The following is a 14,138-nucleotide window of genomic DNA, read 5'->3' on the forward strand; positions in this document are numbered from 1 at the left end:
TAAGTAGGCATTGTGCCTTTTATATGTAATTACGATGCAATTTCTGTGTTTCATCGTCACTGTGAAGGTCCAAGGGATACAGTAAACCTGCAGAGGTGCATCGGAATGTAAAACTGGTGACACTGGAAACGCTCAAAACATAGACCGTAAGAAGACTCAGTTTTCTTGTACTTAAGTCAACGTTGTGTCTCTTATATCTAATTCCGATGTAATTTCTGTGTTTCATCGTCAATGGGAAGGTCCAATGGATAAAGTAAACCTGCAGAGGTGCATCGGTATGTAAAACTGGTGACGCAGGAAACGCTCAAAACATATACAGTAGGAAGACTCAATGTTCCTGTACTTAAAACGGCATTGTGTCTCTTATATTTAATTCCAATGCAATTTCTGTGTTTCATCGTCAATGGGAAGATCCAAGGGATACAGTAAACCTGCAGAGGTGCATCGGAATGTAAAACTGGTAACACAGGAAACGCTCAAAACATAGACAGTAGGAAGACTCAGCCTTCCTGTACTTAAGTCGGCATTGTGTCTCTTATATTTAATTCCGATGCTATTTCTGTGTTTCATCGTCAATGGGAAGGTCCAATGGATTCAGTAAAATTGCAGAGGTGCATCGGAATGTAAAACTGCTGACACAGGAAACGATCAAACATAGACAGTAGGAATACTCAGTCTTCCTGTACTTAAGTCGGCATTGTGTCTCTTATATTTAATTCCGATGTAATTTTTGTGTTTCTTTGTCAATGGGAAGGTGCAAGGGATACAGTAAACCTGCAGAGGTGCAAAGGAATGTAAAACTGGTGACACAGGACACGCTCAAAACATAGACAGTAGGAAGACTCAGTCTTCTTGTACCTAATTCGGCATTGTGTCTCTTATATTTAATTCCGATGCGATTTCTGTGTTTCATCGTCAATGGGAAGATCCAAGGGATACACTAAACCTGCAGAGGTGCATCGGAATGTAAATCTGGTGACACAGGAAACGCTCAAAACATAGACAGTAGGAAGACTCAGCCTTCCTGTACTTAAGTCGGCATTGTGTCTCTTATATTTAATTCCGATGCATTTTCTGTGTTTCATCGTCAATGGGAAGGTCCAATGGATACAGTAAACCTGCAGAGGTGCATCGGAATGTAAAACTGTTGACACAGCAAACGCTCAAACATTGACAGTAGGAAGACTCAGTCTTCCTGTACCTATGTCGGCATTGTGTCACTTATATTTAATTCCGATGCAATTTCTGTGTTTCATCATCAATGGTAAAGTCCAAGGGATACAGTAAACCTGGAGAGGTGCATCGGAATGTAGAACTGGTGACACAGGAAACGCTCAAAACATAGACAGAAGGAAGACTCAGTCTTCCTGTACTTAAGTCGGCATTGTGTCTGTTATATTTAAATCCGATGTAATTTTTGTGTTTCTTTGTCAATGGGAAGGTGCAAGGGATACAGTAAACCTGCAGAGGTGCAAAGGAATGTAAAACTGGTGACACAGGACACGCTCAAAACATAGACAGTAGGAAGACTCAGTCTTCTTGTACCTAAGTCGGCATTGTGTCTCTTATATTTAAATCCGATGCAATTTCTGTGTTTCGTCGTCAATGGGAAGGTCCAAGGGATACAGGAAACCTGCAGAGGTGCATCGGAATGTTAAACTGGTGACACAGGAAGCGGTCAAAACATAGACCCTAAGAAGACTCAGTTTTCTTGTACTGATGTTGGCATTGTGTCTCTTATATTTAATTTAGATGCAATTTCTGTGTTTCATCGTCACTGTGAAGGTTCAAGGGATACAGTAAACCTGCAGAGGTGCATCATAATGTAAAACTGATGACACAGCATACGCTCAAAACATAGACAATAGGAAGACCCAGTCTTCCTGTACCTAAGTCGGCATTGTGTCTCTTATATTTAATTCCGATGCAATTTCTGTGCTTCGTTGCCAAGGGAAGGTCCAATGGATACAGTAAACCTGCAGAGGTGGATCGGAATGTAAAACTGGTGACACAGGAAACGCTCGAAACATAGACAGTATGAAGACTCAGCCTTCCTGTACTTAAGTCGGCATTTTGTCTCTTATATTTAATTCCGATGCATTTTCTGTGTTTCATCGTCAATGGGAAGGTCCAATGGATACAGTAAGCCTGCAGAGGTGCATCGGAATGTAAAACTGTTGACACAGGAAACGCTCAAACATTGACAGTAGGAAGACTCAGTCTTCCTGTACCAAAGTCGGCATTGTGTCACTTATGTTTAATTCCGATGCAATTTCTGTGTTTCATCGTCAATGGTATAGTGCAAGGGATACAGTAAACCTGGAGAGGTGCATCGGAATGTAGAACTGGTGACACAGGAAACGCTCAAAACATACACAGTAGGAAGACTCAGTCTTCCTGTACTTAAGTTGGCATTGTTTCTGTTATATTTCAGTCCGATGTCATTTTTGTGTTTCATTGTCAATGGGAGGGAGCAAGTGATACAGTAAGCCTGCAGAGGTGCATCGGAATGTAAAACTGTTGACACAGGAAACGCTCAAACATTGACAGTAGGAAGACTCAGTCTTCCTGTACCTAAGTCGGCATTGTGTCACTTATATTTAATTCCGATGCAATTTCTGTGTTTCATCGTCAATGGTAAAGTCCAAGGTATACAGTAAACCTGGAGAGGTGCATCGGAATGTAGGACTGGTGACACAGGAAACGCTCAAAACATAGACAGTAGGAAGACTCAGTCTTCCTGTACTTAAGTTGGCATTGTTTCTGTTATATTTAAGTCCGATGTCATTTTTGTGTTTCACTGTCAATGGGAAGGTGCAAGGGATACAGTAACCCTGCAGAGGTTCATCGGAATGTAAAACTGGTGACACAGGAAGCGCTCATAACATAGACCTTAAGAAGACTCAGTTTTCATGTACTTAAGTAGGCATTGTGCCTTTTATATGTAATTCCGGTGCAATTTCTGTGTTTCATCGTCACTGTGAAGGTCCAAGGGATACAGTAAACCTGCAGAGGTGCATCGGAATGTAAAACTGGTGACACTGGAAACGCTCAAAACATAGACCGTAAGAAGACTCAGTTTTCTTGTACTTAAGTCAACGTTGTGTCTCTTATATCTAATTCCGATGTAATTTCTGTGTTTCATCGTCAATGGGAAGGTCCAATGGATAAAGTAAACCTGCAGAGGTGCATCGGTATGTAAAACTGGTGACGCAGGAAACACTCAAAACATATACAGTAGGAAGACTCAATGTTCCTGTACTTAAAACGGCATTGTGTCTCTTATATTTAATTCCAATGCAATTTCTGTGTTTCATCGTCAATGGGAAGATCCAAGGGATACGGTAAACCTGCAGAGGTGCATCGGAATGTAAAACTGGTAACACAGGAAACGCTCAAAACATAGACAGTAGGAAGACTCAGCCTTCCTGTACTTAAGTCGGCATTGTGTCTCTTATATTTAATTCCGATGCTATTTCTGTGTTTCATCGTCAATGGGAAGGTCCAATGGATTCAGTAAAATTGCAGAGGTGCATCGGAATGTAAAACTGCTGACACAGGAAACGATCAAACATAGACAGTAGGAATACTCAGTCTTCCTGTACTTAAGTCGGCATTGTGTCTCTTATATTTAAATCCGATGCAATTTCCGTGTTTCGTCGTCAATGGGAAGGTCCAAGGGATACAGTAAACCTGCAGAGGTGCATCGGAATGTAAAACTGGTGACACAGGAAGCGGTCAAAACATAGACCCTAAGAAGACTCAGTTTTCTTGTACTGAAGTCGGCATTGTGTCTCTTATATTTAATTTAGATGCAATTTCTGTGTTTCATCGTCACTGTGAAGGTTCAAGGGATACAGTAAACCTGCAGAGGTGCATCATTATGTAAAACTGATGACACAGGATACGCTCAAATTATAGTCTGTAGGAAGACCCAGTCTTCTTGTACCTAAGTCGGCATTGTGTCTCTTATATTTAATTCCGATGCAATTTCTGTGCTTCGTTGCCAAGGGAAGGTCCAATGGATACAGTAAACCTGCAGAGGTGGATCGGAATGTAAAACTGATGACACAGGAAACGCTCAAAACATAGACATTAGGAAGACTCAGCCTTCCTGTACTTAAGTTGGCATTGTGTCTCTTATATTTAATTCCGATGCAATTTCTGTGTTTCATCGTCAATGGGAAGATCCAAGGGATACACTAAACCTGCAGAGGTGCATCGGAATGTAAAACAGTTGACACAGGAAACGCTCAAACATTGCCAGTAGGAAGACTCAGTCTTCCTGTACCTAAGTCGGCATTGTGTCACTTATATTTAATTCCGATGCAATATCTGTGTTTCATCGTCAATGGTAAAGTCCAAGGGATACAGTAAACCTGGAGAGGTGCATCGGAATGTAGAACTGGTGACACTGGAAACGCTCAAAACATAGACAGTAGGAAGACTCAGTCTTCCTGTACTTAAGTTTGCATTGTTTCTGTTATATTTAAGTCCGATGTCATTTTTGTGTTTCATTGTCAATGGGAAGGTGCAAGGGATACAGTAAACCTGCAGAGGTGCATCAGAATGTAAAACTGGTGACACAGGAGTCGCTCAAAACATAGACAGTAGGAAGACTCAGTCTTTCTGTACTTAAGTCGGCATTGTGTCTCTTATATTTAATTCCGATGCAATTTCTGAGTTTCATCGTCAATGGGAAGGTCCAAGGGATACAGTAACCCTGCAGAGGTTCATCGGAATGTAAAACTGGTGACACAGGAAGCGCTCATAACATAGACCCTAAGAAGACTCAGTTTTCATGTACTTAAGTAGGCATTGTGCCTTTTATATGTAATTCCGATGCAATTTCTGTGTTTCATCGTCACTGTGAAGGTCCAAGGGATACAGTAAACCTGCAGAGGTGCATCGGAATGTAAAACTGGTGACACTGGAAACGCTCAAAACATAGACCGTAAGAAGACTCAGTTTTCTTGTACTTAAGTCAACGTTGTGTCTCTTATATTTAATTCCGATGCAATTTCTGAGTTTCATCGTCAATGGGAAGGTCCAAGGGATACAGTAACCCTGCAGAGGTTCATCGGAATGTAAAACTGGTGACACAGGAAGCGCTCATAACATAGACCCTAAGAAGACTCAGTTTTCATGTACTTAAGTAGGCATTGTGCCTTTTATATGTAATTCCAATGCAATTTCTGTGTTTCATCGTCAATGGGAAGATCCAAGGGATACAGTAAACCTGCAGAGGTGCATCGGAATGTAAAACTGGTAACACAGGAAACGCTCAAAACATAGACAGTAGGAAGACTCAGCCTTCCTGTACTTAAGTCGGCATTGTGTCTCTTATATTTAATTCCGATGCTATTTCTGTGTTTCATCGTCAATGGGAAGGTCCAATGGATTCAGTAAAATTGCAGAGGTGCATCGGAATGTAAAACTGCTGACACAGGAAACGATCAAAACATAGACAGTAGGAATACTCAGTCTTCCTGTACTTAAGTCGGCATTGTGTCTCTTATATTTAAATCCGATGCAATTTCTGTGTTTCGTCGTCAATGGGAAGGTCCAAGGGATACAGTAAACCTGCAGAGGTGCATCGGAATGTAAAACTGGTGACACAGGAAGCGGTCAAAACATAGACCCTAAGAAGACTCAGTTTTCTTGTACTGAAGTCGGCATTGTGTCTCTTATATTTAATTTAGATGCAATTTCTGTGTTTCATCGTGACTGTGAAGGTCCAAGGGATACAGTAAACCTGCAGAGGTGCATCGGAATGTAAAACTGGTGAAACAGGACACGCTCAAAACATAGACAGTAGGAAGACTCAGTCTTCCTGTACCTAAGTCTGCATTGTGTCTCTTATATTTAATTCCGAAGCTATTTCTGTGTTTCATCGTCAATGGGAAAGTCCAATGGATACAGTAAACCTGCAGAGGTGGATCGGAATGTGAAACTGGTGACACTGGAAACGCTCAAAACAGAGACTTTAAGAAGACTCAGTTTTATTGTACTTAAGTCGGCATTGGGTCTTTTATATTTAATTCCGATGCAATTTCTCTGTTTCATCGTCACTGTGAAGGTACAAGGGATACAGTAAATCTGCAGAGGTGCATCGCAATGTAAAACTGGTGACGCAGGAAACGCTCAAACATTGATAGTAGGAGGAATCTGCCTTCCTGTTCTTAAGTCGGAATTGTGTCTCTTATATTTAATTCCGATGCTATTTCTGTGTTTCATCGTCAATGGGAAAGTCCAATGGATACAGTAAACCTGCAGAGGTGCATCGGAATGTAAAATTGGTGACGGAGGAAACGCTCAAAGCATACACAGTAGGAAGACTCAATCTTCCTGTACTTAAGTCGGCATTGTGTCTCTTATATCTAATTCCGATGCAATTTCTGTTTTTCATCGTCAATGGGAAGATCCAAGGGATACAGTTACCCTGCAGAGGTGCATCGGAATGTAAAACTGGTGACACAGGAAACGCTCAAAGCATAGACAGTAGGAAGACTCAGTCTTTCTGTACTTAAGTCGGCATTGTGTCTCTTATATTTAATTCCGATGCAATTTCTGTGCTTCATCGTCAATGGGAAGGTCCAAGGGATACAGTAACCCAGCAGAGGTGCATCGGAATGTAAAACTGGTGACACAGGAAGCGCTCATAACATAGACCCTAAGAAGACTCAGTTTTCATGTACTTAAGTAGGCATTGTGCCTTTTATATTTAATTACGATGCAATTTCTGTGTTTCATCGTCACTGTGAAGGTCAAAGGGATACAGTAAACCTGCAGAGGTGCATCGGAATGTAAAACTGGTGACACTGGAAACGCTCAAAACATAGACCGTAAGAAGACTCAGTTTTCTTGTACTTAAGTAAACGTTGTGTCTCTTATATTTAATTCCGATGTACATTCTGTATTTCATCGTCAATGGGAAGGTCCAATGGATACAGTAAACCTGCAGAGGTGCATCGGAATGTAAAACTGGTGACGCAGGAAACGCTCAAAACATATACAGTAGGAAGACTCAATGTTCCTGTACTTAAAACGGCATTGTGTCTCTTATATTTAATTCCGATGCATTTTCTGTGCTTCGTTGACAAGGGAAGGTCCAATGGATACAGTAAACCTGCAGAGGTGCATCGGAATGTAAAACTGTTGACACAGGAAACGCTCAAACATTGACAGTAGGAAGACTCAGTCTTCCTGTACCTAAGTCAGCATTGTGCCAATTCTATTTAATTCCGATGCAATTTCTGTGTTTCATCGTCAATGGTAAAGTCCAAGCGATACAGTAAACCTGGAGAGGTGCATCGGAATGTAGAACTGGTGACACAGGAAACGCTCAAAACATAGACAGTAGGAAGACTCAGTCTTCCTGTACTTAAGTTGGCATTGTTTCTGTTATATTTAAGTCCGATATCATTTTTGTGTTTCATTGTCAATGGGAAGGTGCAAGGGATACAGTAAACCTGCAGAGGTGCATCAGAATGTAAAACTGGGGACACAGGAGACGCTCAAAACATAGACAGTAGGAAGACTCAGTCTTTCTGTACTTAAGTCGGCATTGTGTCTCTTATATTTAATTCCGATGCGATTTCTGTGTTTCATCGTCAATGGGAAGGTCCAAGGGATACAGTAACCCTGCAGAGGTTCATCGGAATGTAAAACTGGTGACACAGGAAGCGCTCATAACATAGACCCTAAGAAGACTCAGTTTTCTTGTACTTAAGTCGGCATTGTGTCTTTTATATTTAATTCCGATTCAATTTCTGTGTTTCATCGTCACTGTGAAGGTACAAGGGATACAGTAAACCTGCAGAGGTGCATCTAAATGTAAAATTGGTGACGCAGGAAAAGCTCAAAACATACACAGTAGGAAGACTCAATCTTCCTGTACTTAAGTCGGCATTGTGTCTCTTATATTTAATTCCGATGCAATTTCTGTGTTTCATCGTCAAGGGGAATATCCAAGGGATACAGTAAACCTGCAGAGGTGCATCGGAATGTAAAACTGGTGACAAAGGAAACGCTCAAACATAGACAGTAGGAAGACTCAGTCTTTCTGTACTTAAGTCGGCATTGTGTCTCTTATATTTAATTCCGATGCGATTTCTGTGTTTCATCGTCAATGGGAAGGTCCAAAGGATACAGTAAACCTGCAGAGGTGCTCGGAATGTAAAATTGGTGACGGAGGAAACGCTCAAAGCATACACAGTAGGAAGACTCAATCTTCCTGTACTTAAGTCGGCATTGTGTCTCTTATATTTAATTCCGATGCAATTTCTGTTTTTCATCGTCAATGGGAAGGTCCAATGGATACAGTAAACCTGCAGAGGTGCATCGGAATGTAAAACTGGTGACGCAGGAAACGCTCAAAACATATACAGTAGGAAGACACAATGTTCCTGTACTTAAAACGGCATTGTGTCTCTTATATTTAATTCCGATGCAATTTCTGTGCTTCGTTGCCGAGGGAAGGTCCAATGGATACAGTAAACCTGCAGAGGTGGATCGGAATGTAAAACTGGTGACACAGGAAACGCTCAAAACATAGACAGTAGGAAGACTCAGCCTTCCTGTACTTAAGTCGGCATTGTGTCTCTTATATTTAATTCCGATGCATTTTCTGTGTTTCATCGTCAATGGGAAGGTCCAATGGATACAGTAAACCTGCAGAGGTGCATCGGAATGTAAAACTGTTGACACAGGAAACGCTCAAACATTGACAGTAGGAAGACTCAGTCTTCCTGTACCTAAGTCAGCATTGTGTCAATTATATTTAATTCCGATGCAATTTCTGTGTTTCATCGCCAATGGTAAAGTCCAAGAAATACAGTAAACCTGGAGAGGTGCATCGGAATGTAGAACTGGTGACACAGGAAACGCTCAAAACATATACAGTAGGAAGACTCAGTCTTCCAGTACTTAAGTTGGCATTGTTTCTGTTATATTTAAGTCCGATGTCATTTTTGTGTTTCATTGTCAATGGGAAGGTGCAAGGGATACAGTAAACCTGCAGAGGTGCATCAGAATGTAAAACTGGTGACACAGGAGACGCTCAAAACATAGACAGTAGGAAGACTCAGTCTTTCTGTACTTAAGTCGGCATTGTGTCTCTTATATTTAATTCCGATGCAATTTCTGTTTTTCATCGTCAATGGGAAGATCCAAGGGATACAGTTACCCTGCAGAGGTGCATCGGAATGTAAAACTGGTGACACAGGAAACGCTCAAATCATAGACAGTAGGAAGACTCAGTCTTTCTGTACTTAAGTCGGCATTGTATCTCTTATATTTAATTCCGATGCGATTTCTGTGCTTCATCGTCAATGGGAAGGTCCAAGGGATACAGTAACCCAGCAGAGGTTCATCGGAATGTAAAACTGGTGTCACAGGAAGCGCTCATAACATAGACCCTAAGAAGACTCAGTTTTCATGTACTTAAGTAGGCATTGTGCCTTTTATATTTAATTACGATGCAATTTCTGTGTTTCATCGTCACTGTGAAGGTCCAAGGGATACAGTAAACCTGCAGAGGTGCATCGGAATGTAAAACTGGAGACACTGGAAACGCTCAAAACATAGACCGTAAGAAGACTCAGTTTTCTTGTACTTAAGTCAACGTTGTGTCTCTTATATTTAATTCCGATGTAATTTCTGTGTTTCATCGACAATGGGAAAGTCCAATGGATACAGTAAACCTGCAGAGGTGCATCGGAATGTAAAACTGGTGACGCAGGAAACGCTCAAAACATATACAGTAGGAAGACTCAATGTTCCTGTACTTAAAACGGCATTGTGTCTCTTATATTTAATTCCGATGCAATTTCTGTGCTTCGTTGCCAAGGGAAGGTCCAATGGATACAGTAAACCTGCAGAGGTGGATCGGAATGTAAAACTGGTGACACAGGAAACGCTCAAAACATAGACAGTAGGAAGACTCAGCCTTCCTGTACTTAAGTCGGCATTGTGTCTCTTATATTTAATTCCGATGCATTTTCTGTGTTTCATCGTCAATGGGAAGGTCCAATGGATACAGTAAACCTGCAGAGGTGCATCGGAATGTAAAACTGTTGACACAGGAAACGCTCAAACATCGACAGTAGGAAGACTCAGTGTTCCTGTACCTAAGTCAGTATTGTGTCAATTATATTTAATTCCGAGGCAATTTCTGCGTTTCATCGTCAATGGTAAAGTCCAAGGGATACAGTAAACCTGGAGAGGTGCATCGGAATGTAGAACTGGTGACACAGGAAACGCTCAAAACATAGACAGTAGGAAGACTCCGTCTTCCTGTACTTAAGTTGGCATTGTTTCTGTTATATTTAAGTCCGATGTCATTTTTGTGTTTCATTGTCAATGGGAAGGTGCAAGGGATACAGTAAACCTGCAGAGGTGCATCAGAATGTAAAACTGGTGACACAGGAGACGCTCAAACATTGACAGTAGGAAGACTCAGTCTTTCTGTACTTAAGTCGGCATTGTGTCTCTTATATTTAATTCCGATGCGATTTCTGTGTTTCATCGTCAATGGGAAGGTCCAAGGGATACAGTAACCCTGCAGAGGTTCATCGAAATGTAAAACTGGTGACACAGGAAGCGCTCATAACATAGACCCTAAGAAGACTCAGTTTTCTTGTACTTAAGTCGGCATTGTGTCTTTCATATTTAATTCCGATGCAATTTCTGTGTTTCATCGTCAATGGGAAGGTCCAAGAAATACAATAAGCCTGCAGAAGTGCATCGGAATGTAAAACTGGTGACACAGGAAGCGCTCATAACATAGTTCCTAAGAATACTCAGTTTTCCTGTACTTAAGTCGGCATTGTGTCTTTTATAATTAATTGCGATGCAATTTCTGTGTTTCATCGTCACTGTAAAGGTCCAAGGGTTACAGTAAACCTGCAGAAGTGCATCGGAATGTAAAACTGGTGACACAGGACACGCTCAAAACATAGACATTGGGAGGACTCAGTCTGCCTTTACCTAAGTCCGAATTGTGTCTCTTATATTTATTTCCGATGCATTTCCTGTGTTTCATCGCCCATGGGAAGGTGTAATGGATACAGTAAACCTGCAGAGGTGTATCGGAATGTAAAACTGGTGACACTGGAAACGCTCAAAACATAGACCGTAAGAAGACTCAGTTTTCTTGTACTTAACTCAACGTTGTGTCTCTTATATTTAATTCCGATGTAATTTCTGTGTTTCATCGTCAATGGGAAGGTGTAATGGATACAGTAAACCTGCAGAGGTGCATCGGAATGTAAAACTGGTGACGCCGGAAACGCTCAAACATAGACAGTAGGAAGACTCAATGTTCCTGTACTTAAGACGCATTGTGTCTCTTATATTTAGTTCCGATGCATTTTCTGTGTTTCATCGTCAAATTGAAGGTCCAATGGATACAGTAAACCTGCAGAGGTGCATCGGAATGTAAAGCTGTTGACACAGGAAACGCTCAAACTTTGACAGTAGGAAGACTCAGTCTTCCTGTACTTAAGTCGGCATTGTGTCTCTTATATATAATTCCGATGCAATTTCTGTGTTTCATCGTCAATGGTAAAGTCCAAGTGATACAGTAAACTTGCAGATGTGCATCGGAATGTAAAACTGGTGACACAGGAAACGTTCAAAACATAGACAGTAGGGATACTCAGTCTTCCTGTACTTAAGTCGGCATTGTGTCTGTTATATTTAAGTCCGATGTAATTTCTGTGTTTCATTGCCAATGGGAAGGTGCAAGGGATACAGTAAACCTGCAGAGGTGCATCGGAATGTAAAACTGAGGACACAGGAAGCTGTCAAAACATAGACCCTAAGAAGACTCAGTTTTCTTGTACTGAAGTCGGCATTGTGTCTCTTATATTTAATTTAGATGCAATTTCTGTGTTTCATCGTCACTGTGAAGGTCCAAGGGATACAGTAAACCTGCAGAGGTGCATCGGAATGTAAAACTGGTGACACAGGACACGCTCAAAACATAGACAGTAGGAAGACTCAATGTTCCTGTACTTAAGTCGGTATTGTGTCTCTAATATTTAATTCCGTTGCTATTTCTGTGGTTCATCGTGAATGCGAAGTTCCAAGGGATACAGTAAACCTGCAGAGGTGCATCGGAATGTAAAACTGGTGACACAGGAAACGCTCAAATCATAGACAGTAGGAAGATTCAGTCTTTCTGTACATAAGTCGGCATTGTGTCTCTTATATTTAATTCCGATGCTATTTCTGTGCTTCATCGTCAATGGGAAGGTCCAATGGATTCAGTAAAATTGCAGAGGTGCATCGGAATGTAAAACTGGTGACACAGGAAACGATCAAAGCATAGACCGTAGGAAGACTCAGTCTTCCTGTACTTAAGTCTGCATTGTGTCTCTTATTTTTAATTCCGATGAAATTTCTGTGTTTCATCGTCAATGGGAAGGTCCAAGGGATACAGTATCCCTGCAGAGGTGCATCGAAATGTAAAACTGGTGACACAGGAAGCGCTCATAACATAGACAGTAGGAAGACTCAGTTTTCTTGTACTTAATTCAACGTTGAGTCTCTTATATTTAATTCCGATGTAATTTCTGTGTTTCATCGTCAATCGGAAGGACCAATGGATACAGTAAACCTGCAGAGGTGCATCGGAATGTAAAACTGGTGACGCAGGAAACGCTCAAAACATAGACAGTAGGAAGACTCAATGTTCCTGTACTTCAGTCGGCATTGTGTCTCTTATATTTAATTCCGATGCAATTTCTGTGTTTTATCGTCAATGGGAAGATCCAAGGGATACAGTAAACCTGCAGAGGTGCATCAGAATGTGAAACTGGTGACACAGGAAACGCTCAAAACATAGACAGTAGGAAGACTCAGCCTTCCTGTACTTAAGGCGGCATTGTGTCTCTTATATTTAATTCCGATGCTATTTCTGTGTTTCATCGTCATTGGGAAGGTCCAATGGATACAGTAAACCTGCAGAGGTGGATCGGAATGTAAAACTGGTGACACGGGAAACGCTCAAAACATAGACAGTAGGAAGACTCAGTCTTCCTGTACTTAAGTCGGTATTGTGTCTCTTATATTTAATTCCGATGCATTTTCTGTGTTTCATCGTGAAATTGAAGGTCCAATGGATACAGTAAACCTGCAGAGGTGCATCGGAATGTAAAACTGTTGACACAGGAAACGCTCAAACTTTGACAGTAGGAAGACTCAGTTTTCTTGTATTTAAGTCGTCATTGTGTCTCTTATATTTAATTCCGATGCAATTTCTGTGTTTCATCGTCAATGGGAAGGTCCAAGGGATACAGTAACCCTGCAGAGGTGCATCGGAATGTAAAACTGGTGACACAGGAAGCAGTCAAGACATAGACCCTAAGAAGACTCAGTTTTCTTGTACTGAAGTCGGTATTGTGTCTCTTATATTTAATATAGATGCAATTTCTGTGTTTCATCGACACTGTGATGGTCCAAGGGATACAGTAAACCTGCAGAGGTGCATCGGAATGTAAAACTGGTGACACAGGACACGCTCAAAACATAGAGAGTAGGAAGACTCAGTCTTCCTGTACCTAAGTCGGCATTGTGTATCTTATATTTAATTCCGATGCAATTTCTGTGTTACATCGTCCATGGGAAGGTCCAATGGATACAGTAAACCTGCAGAGGTGCATCGGAATGTAAAACTGGTGACGCAGGAAACGCTCAAAACATAGACAGTAGGATGACTCAATGTTCCTGTACTTAAGTCGGCATTGTGTCTCTTATATTTAATTCCGATGCTATTTCTGTGTTTCATCGTCAATGGGAAGGTCCAATGGATACAGTAAACCTGCAGAGGTGGATCGGAATGTAAAACTGGTGACACGGGAAACGCTCAAACATAGACAGTAGGAAGACTCAGTCTTCCTGTACTTAAGTCGGTATTGTGTCTCTTATATTTAATTCCGATGCATTTTCTGTGTTTCATCGTGAAATTGAAGGTCCAATGGATACAGTAAACCTACAGAGGTGCATCGGAATGTAAAACTGTTGACACAGGAAACGCTCAAACTTTGACAGTAGGAAGACTCAGTTTTCTTGTACTTAAGTCGACATTGAGTCTCTTATATTTAATTCCGATGCAATTTCTGTGTTTCATCGTT

This window comes from Schistocerca nitens, unplaced genomic scaffold, assembly GCF_023898315.1.
Source record: "Schistocerca nitens isolate TAMUIC-IGC-003100 unplaced genomic scaffold, iqSchNite1.1 HiC_scaffold_363, whole genome shotgun sequence".
Lineage (NCBI taxonomy): Eukaryota > Metazoa > Arthropoda > Insecta > Orthoptera > Acrididae > Schistocerca > Schistocerca nitens.